Raw genomic sequence first — 12,994 nt, 5'->3', positions numbered from 1 at the left:
GCGAGCCATTAAGTGTGGAGATTCCTTATTGGTTGACTGCTGTATCTAGTTTATGTTAATTAAGATAAGCTGTGTGGAATGTATAAATACCTCTCTTGTCCTACAATAAACAGCTCCCGCTCCTGCTGTATCAATGTACACAAGTTGCTCCTCACCCCCCTGTTATTTTGCCCAGCCAGCTGGACTGTGGCACTCTACCCTCTCTTTCCTTGCTCTGGTGAAAAGAGGAGGAGGCCCTCCCTCATAACCTATTAGTTCGGGTATGCTAATCTCCAACTTACAGCCTCCAGAACTATTATATGTAAGTGTTTATTGTTTTAGCCATCCAGTCTATCAATATTTTGTTATAGCATTTTTAACTACTACATAAACCCACATATTAAGTTGGTGATTCATTTCTGTACTTTCACACTTTGTAAAATCTATTGTCATAATTTTTTTAAAATTTTACTAAGGGCAATTTATGAGATATAGAATTTAATTTAAATAATGCAAATTAAAGTTAATTCATCCAGGCACAGTGTATACACCTATAATTCTGGAAACTTGGAATATTGAGTCTGGAGGATTATGATTAAATTCCAGCCACAGCAACTTAGCAAGATTTTCAGTAAATTACCAAGGAACTGTCTTACATTAAAAATTAAGTAAATACAAAATATTTGAGATATTTGTCAGTGGTAAAACACCCTTATGTTTAGTGTGTGTGTGTATGTGTGTGTGTGTTGTGTATATATAAATTGGATTGTCTTTAGATTCAAATTTGAAATGAAGGCTACTATTGTTTAGATGTACCTTGAAGTTGTAATTTCTAAAGGGTAACTGGTACATCAATATGTATATTACATTTAAAGCAAACCTATTCATTTATATCTTGATTATACTAAAAATATAGAAAATGCAAGAGAGTCTCATGTCATCTGGTAGACCAGATTCAAGTTCAAGAAAATCAGGTTGCTATAAGACATTTTTCAATAAATCTCTTCTCAATCCATTCAGGCTACATTTAGGATGAACTAGAGACCTTATGCTATTTGTTTCAAATGGGAAACATCAAGAATAGGCTTTTTATTTTTTATTTTTCATAAGAAACAATTCTAAAAAGAGAATTTGTTAGTTTTTCCAGGTGGTTAGAGTCTAATTTTAGAGAAAATATTATTCTTATCCAAGAGTGTAATTATGTTTCTGATAGAAGTAAAGATTTATATACTCACACATATCCATTTTCTTCTTGTTTGGTAGCTAGTTGCAAATTTGTTTTTCAACAACATTCAAAATTATTGCGTCCAGGGCCTTCAACTAAACAAGTAACTTATTTCCTTGGTCTTATACATCTATTTCTTTCCATTGTACAGTAAATAAACTTCTGCATTGACTAATTAGACTGAATGTGCTAGTTTCTTTCACTCTAAAGTCCTTAACTTAAAAACTGAATAGTTGGTAATTTCAGCCCAAGTTCAATCAAGCACTGGAAGACTTCTACTTAAAAATCCTATCTTTTGTTGTATACAACATGAATTCTAATCTATTTTCAAAACCTTTTTAAAGATGTCATTTTCCTGTTATCAGTGAGGATTGTCTTAATGGAAGATGAGACTTCTTTGGGGATCACTGGTGATCTCTTAGATGTGGGATCAATGAGTTATGTTTGGAGCTTCCAGCATCCCAAGGGTGTTCTAACTGCGTAGGATGCCAAGATTCATTTTCCTATTTTCACCCAGTTCTCTTTTTTTTCCCACATAGCAGAGAAATGTGCCACCATATTAAGAGACACCCATGGCCTTTCAAGTATTTACAAGAAACTCAAAAACTGAATTATTTCTTTGATGCTATCAGCATACTTGCAGCTGATGACAAAAAACTGGCTACACTGAGAAATATCTAAATTTAAACCCAAATGCATATTGACTAGAAGTGCTAGAGTTTCTATTCACTGATTAAAAACCTGTTTCAAAAGCATTATTAAAAACATTGAAGATGAAGTTTCTGGAAGGGAACCATCATTTCATTGTGGAAAACACTCTTTTGTGTGTGTGTGTGTGTGTGTGTGTGTGCACCCAAAACAACCAGAGCATGTAATTTCATAACAATTTCTCAAATCATGGTTATTTATTTTGTTTTCAATATTATGATATGTAATTTTAAGGCTACTTTAATGAAGAGAATTTTAGTAGGGATTACACTGAAAGAGCTTTCATGGTAAATTTCTGTATTGTGGAATGTAGAATAAACCATGAATAGAGCATGACATCAAAGACAAAGGAAGGAAACCGCCAGACCATGGTATGGAAATAGCTAAGAGAAGCACAGCCAAGAAGTAATGGATTGCTCATTAAGAAGTCTGTAGTGAGTTTTTGTGGATACAAGGTACTTGAGATAGGATAACCAGCTTCTGCTGTCTTAGAGCATGAACTGCAAGTGCTATGGGATGAGGCTGCTTGGCTAGAGAAAAGCCAGGGTTAAAAACATCCATGAACTTGAGAAAAGGATAGACAGATCTTTACTTAGGGAGGGAAATTGGATGGGAGAGAGTTCAGATTTTGAAGTGGAGAGAAAGTTAAGTATATTTATTATGGGGAAGAATGAGGAATGCAAAAGGCAGCTGGTTAGAGAGTTTCCTATTAGGGGTTTAAAGGCTCTGTGATGAGCCCATCTCCATGGCACATGCTGTCATCCCAGGAGCTGAGGAGGCTGAGGCAGGAGGATGGCAAGTTCAAAGCCAGCCTCATCAAAAGTAAGGCACTAAGCAGCTCAGTGAGACCCTGTCTCTAAATAAAATACAAAATAGGGCTAGGGGTGTGGTTCAGGGGTTGCATGTCCCTGAGTTCAATTCCCAGTACCCTCCCTCCAAAAAAAAAAGTCCCTGTGATGAAGTCAAGCATTTGGTGAGTGGACATGATTAAAAAAATTAATATCTTATAATTCTAAGTTCAATCAAGCATTGGAAAATATATATTTAAAGTCTTATATCTTTTGCACAAAATATGAAGTCTAATGTACCTTAAAACCATTTCTAATCTTTCCATTTTTCTGTTCAAGTTGAAGATTGTCAGAATGGAAGATGAAAAATGCAGAATGGAGGAACTGTTGACCATACAAATCAATGAGGTATCCATAAAGTGTTGAAGATTCCTTGGAGAGAAATTACACAAAATTTTGAAGTCCTAAGTTTCTTTAATGCTTTAATTTAAAAAATAATAATAATTTTAACTGATACAAAAATATTAAAACAGCACACCACACGTTGGTGGTTACTCTATTTTGACATGCACACACACAGTGCCTAATGTTTAAATCAGTTTAAACATTTATCTAATCAAATACTTGTAATTACTATATGGTGAAAATTTTCAAAATTCCTTTTTCTAATTTTTTGACATGAATAATGTAATATTTGTATCTGTAGTCCCCCTAATACTTCTTGTTCCTGTCTGACTTAGTACACCTTGGTCAACTTATCTTCCTTGTTCCTACTCTCCATAGTTTCTGACAATCATCCTTTTCATTGCACCATTTAACACACTTTTAAAATTTCCTTACATGACTAAGATTTTACATATTTGTACTTCTCTGACTGGCTACTTCACTTAACATAATTATTTCCAGTTCAATCCAGTTGCCAAAAATGACAATATTTCATTCTTTTGATGACTGATTAGTATTTCTGAAGGTGTATGTGCTACAATTTCTTATCAATTCGTCAGTTGATGGGCTCTTAGATTGTTTCAATTTCTGGACTATTGTGAATAGTGAAGTTATATTTTTCTAATGGTGTATCTTTGATAGAATCTAACAGCCTAGATACTATTAAAGGTATTATTGAATATTCAGAATACATAATGAATCATAAAGAGTTCAAAAATCTTTACCTCACTAGAATTGTAATTATTTTTATAATTAGTTTTAAAATAAAGAATTCAAAACAACAAAAATGAATAATGATTTACATATTTTATATCTGTATAAAGGTGATTTTTATGATTTGATTCATGTTTAGACTTTCACCCACCAATTAATTTTATGTAGTTAGTCATTAATCCTTGATAATATATATAATATTGCACCTTTAAGTAGCAAAGTGATCATACTTCAAAAGAAAAAAAAAGTACTTCAAAAGAAAAAAAAACAATATTCTCCATGTGTATACGATGGTGTTAATTGAAAATTAAACAAAATGAAATCTTATAAAAAAATCTATTTGCCAAGGTTTTTTGTTCATCCTATTTAAATCAATAGTCTCAAGTCAATACTTTGTTTCCTCCTAGAAGGATCTACAAAAGGATCCTAGGTGTAGTTCTAGGTTATTACCATGAGATGGTAGTATTATGAAATGCATAGCATTTAACCCCTCAGACTATTTCAACTTGATGAAACCAAACTAATTTTTTGAAAATAAACACTTGAACTAATTATATAGTGTCTATAGGAAATTAGATATTACCTTTAAAAAGTATTAAAATATCAATTTAAACCTAGATCCTATTATGGCTCTGATTATTTGCAGCTTTTCCTCTTGGGAGCAAACATGCATTGATTCAATTTACAACTGAAATCCAAATGCAGTCATTTCCAGTTTCTTTATTAGTGCTTGACTACTTCCCTGGCTGCTTCTGCCAATTCAAGATTTGAGTAAAGCCAGAAACTGTAAAAATCTTTTTGCTAACCCAATGCCCTGCTTAAACTGTTTTTTTCCTCAGTAATGATCAGACTCTGTCTATCTAAGTGACAGGAAGAACTTGTCTTTACCTAAAGCCACAGTCAGGTAATAGATGATGGACCTGGTTTAACACAATCTTTACTGTAGTGAGAGCAGTCAGCAAGTGTCCCTGGCAATCAAATTCAACATTACTTTGAGGCATGCACACATTTTCAATCTGTATAAAAATCTGAGGAAAATTATGATAATTTATTTTCTATGTTATTAATAATTAAGATATATTTGAGTATTAAAGATAAATATGACATTCTTGTTTACATTTTGTAGAGATGGTCAATAAGTACAAAAACATTTTGAAAGTACTCTTTTATGTAGTGACAGTAATATTAGTATTATATGCTTGAAACTATAGTAGATTTAAACATTTAATTAAGTTCATTTAATCACTAATTTAATAATTAATAATTGCCAGGTGTAGGCTTTATTAGTTTGATACTACGGAAAATAAAGTAGATGTTGAGCATGGTTTTTAACTTCAAACATCCAACAAATGGCTTTGTTATATTTTGAACCAAGGTGAGTATGGCTCCACAACTGTGCTTCAATTCATTTATCTGTATGAAGAAAATATAACCCTCTATATGCTATTTTGTCCTTAATGGAGATGGCAGAATTAAATATCCCTCCAACTGTCACTAACTCCAAGTTATAATGGACATAACTGACTTAATTATAATATTTCATGTGCAATGACAAAGTAATTTCTCTCTGGTATGCTCACTCCAAACTTTTAACACTTTCAAAACTAATTTTAGGTCAGGTTTCCATAATTCCATAAATCGGTGCACAAGAGAGCATGACACAGTTTGAAAGTCATTTTGTTTTATTTGATATTAGTTTATTTTAAATATAATTCCTAAAAGAACAAACTCCATAAAATCTATAGGTTTAATTTCTTACATTGAAAAAAATATCAAATTACAGCAATGAATACCTATTAGTGCTATATACCAATGTTTTAAGGTGGGCATAGTCCTGTGAACAAGGTTTTCCATTCTCCTTTTTGGCTATTGGTCTTATTTATAAGGTAAGAAAATATCTCAAGAAATGTGTTAAACGGAAAAAGTGATATGCCCATTTGAACAGTTTCCTATAATTATAATGTATATAATATTCAATTATAATTATCACATATGAATATTTATTTATGATATAATTTATATGCCTATTTATCTTACACTGATTTCCAGCATTCATATGTTGATAGAATCTCCTTATATAATAAATATTGTGTGATACTTTCTGATATCTATTTTTTATTGTATTTATTTATGCAGTACTGGGGATTCAATCCCCAGGGCAAATACTCTATCACTAAGATACATCCTCAACCGTATTATCTGATTTTTAGAAAAAAAAAAGGAAAAAAGATTCCTTGTGAATAGGTAATTAAGAAAAGACTAATTTTTCAGGCATGTAAGTCTATAGTTATTAAGGTATTCAAACTGTTCCTAGGGAGTAGGCAGCTCTGGATTTATATTCATGGACATTCTAATACACACAGAGAAATTAGGAAGATAAAGATAGCAAAGGCTAGCATGTTATACTTGTTTATAAGAAATTTAGTTTAGCAATACCCATACTAAATACCCAGATAAGATTGATAAGCCTTTCACTTAGAGTTCGAAGGACTAAAGAGTGTTTGGTTTGGCATTTTTGCAAGTACAAATATATTCTTGTAGTAGGCATAATACTTTAAATGATTCCTCAGGGGTCAACATCATGACTTCAGTTTAAGATTCTGAACAAAGAGAAAAATTATCTCAATTAGAAATTTAAATTGGATAAATTAATATAATTTATTAGAACATGTATTGTCATCACTTTTTTGTTAGAAATAGGACAGGATTGCATAAATATCCAATTGATATAAATCAATATATAGGTAGACATTAATGCTATAGATAGAGATATCTACCTCTGACTAAAAGGACTACTAAAAATAGCCTGGATCCCCTACTTTTTTCTCTTTAGTTTAAAGATACTTACAGGTATCACTTAGTCAGCTTTTTCTGTGACTTTGTCCAAAATACCTGACAAGAATAACATAAAGGAGGACATGTTTATTTTGGCTCAAGGTAGCAGAGGTTCAGTCCATGGTCAGCCAACTCCATAGCTTTGGACCCAAGCTGAGGCAGAAAAGCATGGTAGAAGGACATGACAGGGCAAAGCAGCAACAAGGAAGCAGAGAGACAGCTCTCTCTGCTCACAGGGACAAAATATATCTATAAGCTATAACTTACATATAAGCTATAATTTATTGTAACCTGTAACTTACAAGATGGTCATGTTCACAGATCATAAAAGTTAGAGGTATTTTGGGAAAATGTATTCTTTTTTATTTATTTATCTATTTTTAAATTTAGAGAACCATTAGTCTTTAACTTTCAAAAAATTAATTAATAAATTAATTGATTTCAATGATAATTTTATCTATTAAGATAGAGTATATTAAATAAATCCCATAAAGCTTTTAACACAATACCTAGGACATGGTATCATTTTTTTTTATTACTCTGTAATTTGCAGCTTTGATTCTGAGATATACATTAAGAAAGGACATAAGTATGGGAAATTTTCCTTATGTGAGAAACAGTAAACAATGACTTATGTATACCTAGACAGTCACAATTGAAATACCATCTACAAATAGCATTCACATATTTAAAAAAATCACTGTGGTGTATTCAGCGTGAATTTATTCATTGCTAATTTCTACAATGTGCATGCTTGTCATTTGTTTAAAAGTGTTTCTTTTTTTTTTAATGAAAACCTCTCACGTTGCCACAAAAATATTAAATGTTGTCCAAATCTTTAAAAAGGGAAAGCATATAATATGTGATTGGAATTAGAAGTGTAATGTCATGCTAATCTCTCATTATTAGAATCTGCATGACTTTTCTATGTATTGTTTATTACAGATTAAGAAGAATAAAATGATGATTTAAAATAGGTAAAACATAATGGCTTGGGAACACATACATAAAAAGGGGTATGTTTTAATGACATCCCAGATATTGTCCATCATCTAATATCAAAAACAACACACAAAGTCCAGAGACTCAAACACTAAGTGGATGACATTTTTCAAACCATAAAAGTGAGAGCACTGACATTGGGAAGAAACCAAGCAATAGCAGTTTATAACAAAAGCAAGGGAACACACAAGTAAACAGGAAAAAAAAAGTCTAGTGAAAAGTGAACAGCAAAATTACAGTTTCCTGAAAATAGAGATGTCATGTCAAATACATGTGAGTTGTAATTATGATCTGACCAAAATAGAAATATTTTCAACACATAAAAAATAAGAGACAGTTATGTCAGAGCTTGTCACATCAAATCAGCATGCACAAAAAGGAGCAAAAGGTATTTTTAAATTTTCCTTTTTGCAGTTTCTTGTTTATAAATATCAATTAGTACATTTAAACAAGTCTTTAAAAGCTAGCAAACCAAATACACATTTAAAAAAAGATGATCATTTTAAAAATGATTTATAATAGAACAATACCACACTCTCTGTGGACGGAATGTGTCACTGTCTTAGAGGCCTCAGGCAGGACCATTGCTATTTTAAACTCCCTAAAAGGCAAAAGTGGAACAGAAAGAATTAAAGGACAAACTGTATGATACCTGCATATTTACTTCTATGCAGTAGTAAGGGAGATGGCCTGCAGCTATGGCAGGGAAACTAATCAAACATGTACCACTGATTAATTTTGATGTGTTAGAGGCCATTTGACCTCCTGAAGGGGAAGTCATGAGTTCTATAATGAGACCCAAAATGGAACAAATACAGCTACAACCTTGAGAAATTTGCTCTGAAAATGCTTTTGTTACAGAAAGTAGTCCCCCCCATTACATTTTGGAACTTGTTTAAAATTACAGAATTGATAGAACCTACTCCATAAAGAATCTCTGAAGTAAGATATAGAATATTCTGTCATAAAAACAAAGCACCAATTGAAAGATCAATATATCCCTTGCTCACTATAATTTATGAAAGGAAGTTTTTAAATATAGCATCATTACTTATACAGAACAGCAACAGCTCTTAATGAATACTCTTTGATTTTCCTAATTATACAACAACATTTTCTTGCATTTCTCTTTCCTAATTCAATTACTTAGAGGGGGAGACTATTCAGAAAGGTATTTGTGAGAATTCTTATTTTATATATTACTAAGCAGTCTGAGATGATTTAGTGTTCTACTTAAATATATAAATACATTAAACGTATGTTTGGGAATAAAGGATTATTGCAACTAAAAAGAGCCAGTTTTCCATTTTTGAGATTATTTTTAAAAAGAATGCTTTGTGTTAAAACTTTGGTTATATAGATTAACACCAAAAATGATTTAACTTTCACTTTAAATGTATGATATATATACAGATAATATAGATAAAACTATCTTATATATTTTAATCATGCTATTTTTTTAGTCTAATGTTGCATATAAATATTTTACATAACTCTTTACAATGAATCTTTGACACCACCTTGTTACACAAGCTAACTTTTATAACATAAAGTATTTTTCAAAAGCTTACAATTTCACTGCCATTAAGTTTCTAATGAAATCCTGAAAATTTTATACATGCTATTTGCACATCATTAGAAGAGTGTTATTTTAAAATTTTATCTTGAGGTGTATAATCATGATCACTAAAAGTTAACCACTTGCAATTGTGAGTTTTTACCCTCAGGGGTAAAGTTAACTGACAAACTTTCTTATGTTTTAGTTTGTTTTAAATGGATTCTACTGTGAATGTCTATAATTATCTAATTGTTTTCAGAGTAGTAGAACTTGTTAAAAACAAAGATACTAAAAAACCCACTAGTAAAATGCAAGAATTAATAAAAATTAGAATATAAAAATTGTCCTTGGCATTTTAGAAAAAATTGTCCAAGGGAGTCAATTTATCTCATATAGTTCAGAGAGGAGGCAATAGAATGTTAAAACAGGAAACAGAGGAAGTGTTAGAGCTCACATTTGTTTATGTCAAATAGATTCTAAAACACAGTACATTGCATGTCTTAATATTTTTAGTTTTAGACATTTCCAATAAATATTTTTAGTTAATATATCTCAGACCTTAAAATAAACAGAATGCCTTTTCTAAGTATTCATAATTAGAATGAGAGTAGTATTGGGGAAAAAAATGTCATCTTAGATACAATTTTCCATGATGATGTTTGAATCAATATTGTATAGTGAAATTATAAAATATCATTGAGATTGTTTTGAAAATCATAAGTGATTGGAAGGAGACTTAATGAGTATAATACATAATACTCATTGATATCAAGACTTCAAGTTTTCTCCTGTTGAACTACACAGTCAACACAGCACGATTTATTATCCTATCTGGTTGGTTGGTAGAAATTTACAATCTAATTCTATAATTTTATGAAAATGTGAAGTAACTAGGAGAGCCAAAACAAATTTGTGACAGAAGACTCATGCTGCCAGATTTCACACTTCCTCTAAAGCACTTCCACAATAGGACATTGTGGTCTTGGCAAGAGGCAAGTACACTGAAGAGTTCAACCCGTCTGAAAATCATTGGGACAGAGGACTATAACATCAAACCAATCTGACATTATGATATTAAGACAGGAAGATAGATCTCTCATTGGAAGTCGAGATAAGGGCCTTGGAGAAGGACAGGAGGGGAGGGGGATGTCATGCCAACCTGAAAGGAGAAGCAGTTCTGAATGACATCCTGTTGCTTGCTCCTCCCTGTCAGTGTTAACCACAAGGTCTTCTTCTGACCTAGAATATTTATTTCTGTTCCTCACAGCTTGAACCACAGCAGCCCTTCCTTAAATAACCTTGCCTTTACCCCTATCAAAGGCTGACCATAGCATACCCCTTACACAAAATGTTTCCTCTTTCTGACTTGTCAAAAACTATCAGGTGAGACCTGTCCTCATAATTATATAATAGATAATTGAAAATATGCACTGATGATTGGCTTATTTTTTTTCTTTTTTTTAGTTGATTAAAAAATAAATGATAGCAGAATGCATTACAATTCTTATTACACATATACAGCACAATTTTTCATATCTCTTTATTTAAAGTATGTTGAAACCAAATTTGTGTCTTCATACATGTACTTTGGATAATGATGTCTATCACATTCCACCATCTTTTCTAATCCCCTGCACCTCCCATTCCCTCCCACACCTTTGTCCTATCTAGAATTCATCTATTCCTCCCATGCTCCCCCTCCCTACCCCACTATGAGAACTACTCAAAGATATCATCTCATTCCAGTCAGAATGGCAGCTATTATGAAGACAAACAACAATAAGTATTGATGATGATGTGGGAAAAAGGTACACTCATACACCACATTGCTGGTGGGACTGCAAATTGGTATAGCCAATATGAAAGCAGTACAGAGAGTCCTTGGCAATCTGGAAATGGAACCACCATTTGACCCAGCTATCCCTCTCCTCGGTTTATACCCAAAAGACTTAAAAACAGCATACTACAGGGACACAGCCACATCAATGTTTATAGCAGCACAATTCACAATAGCTAAACTGTGGAACCAATCTAGATGCCTTTCAGTGGATGAATGTATAAAAAAGAATGTGGCATATATACATAATGGAATTTTACTCAGCAATAAAAGAGAATAAAATCATGGCATTTGCAGGTAAATGAATGGCATTGGAGAAGATAATGCTAAGTGAAGTTACCAATCACATGCTGAATGTTTTCTTGATGATTGGTTTATTAAGCTTTGAGTTCAAAGAGCTTGGTTGGTCCATGCTGGCATCCCTCACCTTACCTGTCTCCTGGGCTGGGCCATCAGATAAACCTTGAAAAACCCTCAGACAACAAACCCTTGACATCCCTTTCTTGAGGCCTCTCCCTATCAGGAGTTCTGCTTTTTTTCTATTATTTGCTCTGACCCTTGTGTCTTGTGATTTCATTCCTCAAATTTGTGAGACACAGAACCTGACTACCTGGGTCCAGAGTTATGATACAACCCTTCTATTTCAGGTGTTTCCTTAATAGAACACTGATGAATAAGTACAGTGCATAAAACCCCCAGAAATGATCCTCACATATGTGGTCAACTGATCTTTAAGCAATTTGTTAAGGTAATTCAATAGAAAAATAAAAATGTTTCAACGTGGTTACATGAACACATGAACAATTTATATGAACACAAAAAAACCTTCAAAATCTTCAATACAGCATGTACAAACATTAAATATAACAAATACTATATGCATGCATAAGAGTTTCAATTATATTTTGGAAATGAACAAATAACACAAGGGAAAACCACTTTCAAAACTTGAGATAAGCAAAAGTTTCTTAAATAAAACCAATAAAAACTCAGAAATAATCAAAGAAAAAGCAAGTTACATTGAAATTTTTTGAAATTGCATTTATTTTTTGCTTTCCAATACACTGTAAAAGTGGGGGGAAAAGGTACCACAGAAAGAAGATATTTACATATTTTATGTATAAAAGACATGTATTCAGACCCAAAAACAATGATTTCCACTCAGTAAAAAGAAAAGCAAATTCAAAATATGGCAGTAAATTTGGAGACCTTATCAAGAAAGATATAGAAATGTAAATAGGAACACAAGTAGCTAATAAATTCTAGAGAAACAACAAAAGTACAACCCTTAATTCATTACAGTAATTTAGAAGATAAGTTACAAAATACTTAATAATGTAAGATCGCATTCACATAAAAATGCAGAACATAAGAAATTATAGTGGTATAAATATAAAATTTTATAATAAGGGGAGAAGATTGACATAAAAGAGCATGAGTAAAAATAATAACAACTGCTAGTTAGAGATTTTTTTATAGAAATGTAAAATGACAAGAATAACAACAAAGTAATTTTATAGAGAAATATATAGAAACTGAAAAAAAAATCAATGTGAAAGTTTAAAGGGAGGTAATTAACTAACAAAGAGGGAATGAGGTCCCTAAAAACAAAAGAGTCCCAGAGTGTCTTATGTTGTCAATTTGAAAGTTCAGTTTATAAGTTATAATCTGATGATAGCTTTCTGGTTATATTTAGCACAACTATCTAACAACTGAGAAGTGGTGTATCTCACGTATGTGGGTTTCTAAACCATAGGCATCAATAATACTGAATTGTTCTGTTTATATAAGATTCAGAAAGAGGCAAAATAAAAGGTATGGTGAGAAAATCGATTTTTTTTTTTTTTTTTTAGAGAAAAAAAACGAGGCTGGGGATATAGCTCTGTTGGTAGAGTTCTTGCCTT

Source organism: Marmota flaviventris, chromosome 5 (genome assembly GCF_047511675.1).
Source record: "Marmota flaviventris isolate mMarFla1 chromosome 5, mMarFla1.hap1, whole genome shotgun sequence".
NCBI lineage: Eukaryota > Metazoa > Chordata > Mammalia > Rodentia > Sciuridae > Marmota > Marmota flaviventris.
This window is presented reverse-complemented; position numbering follows the sequence as displayed.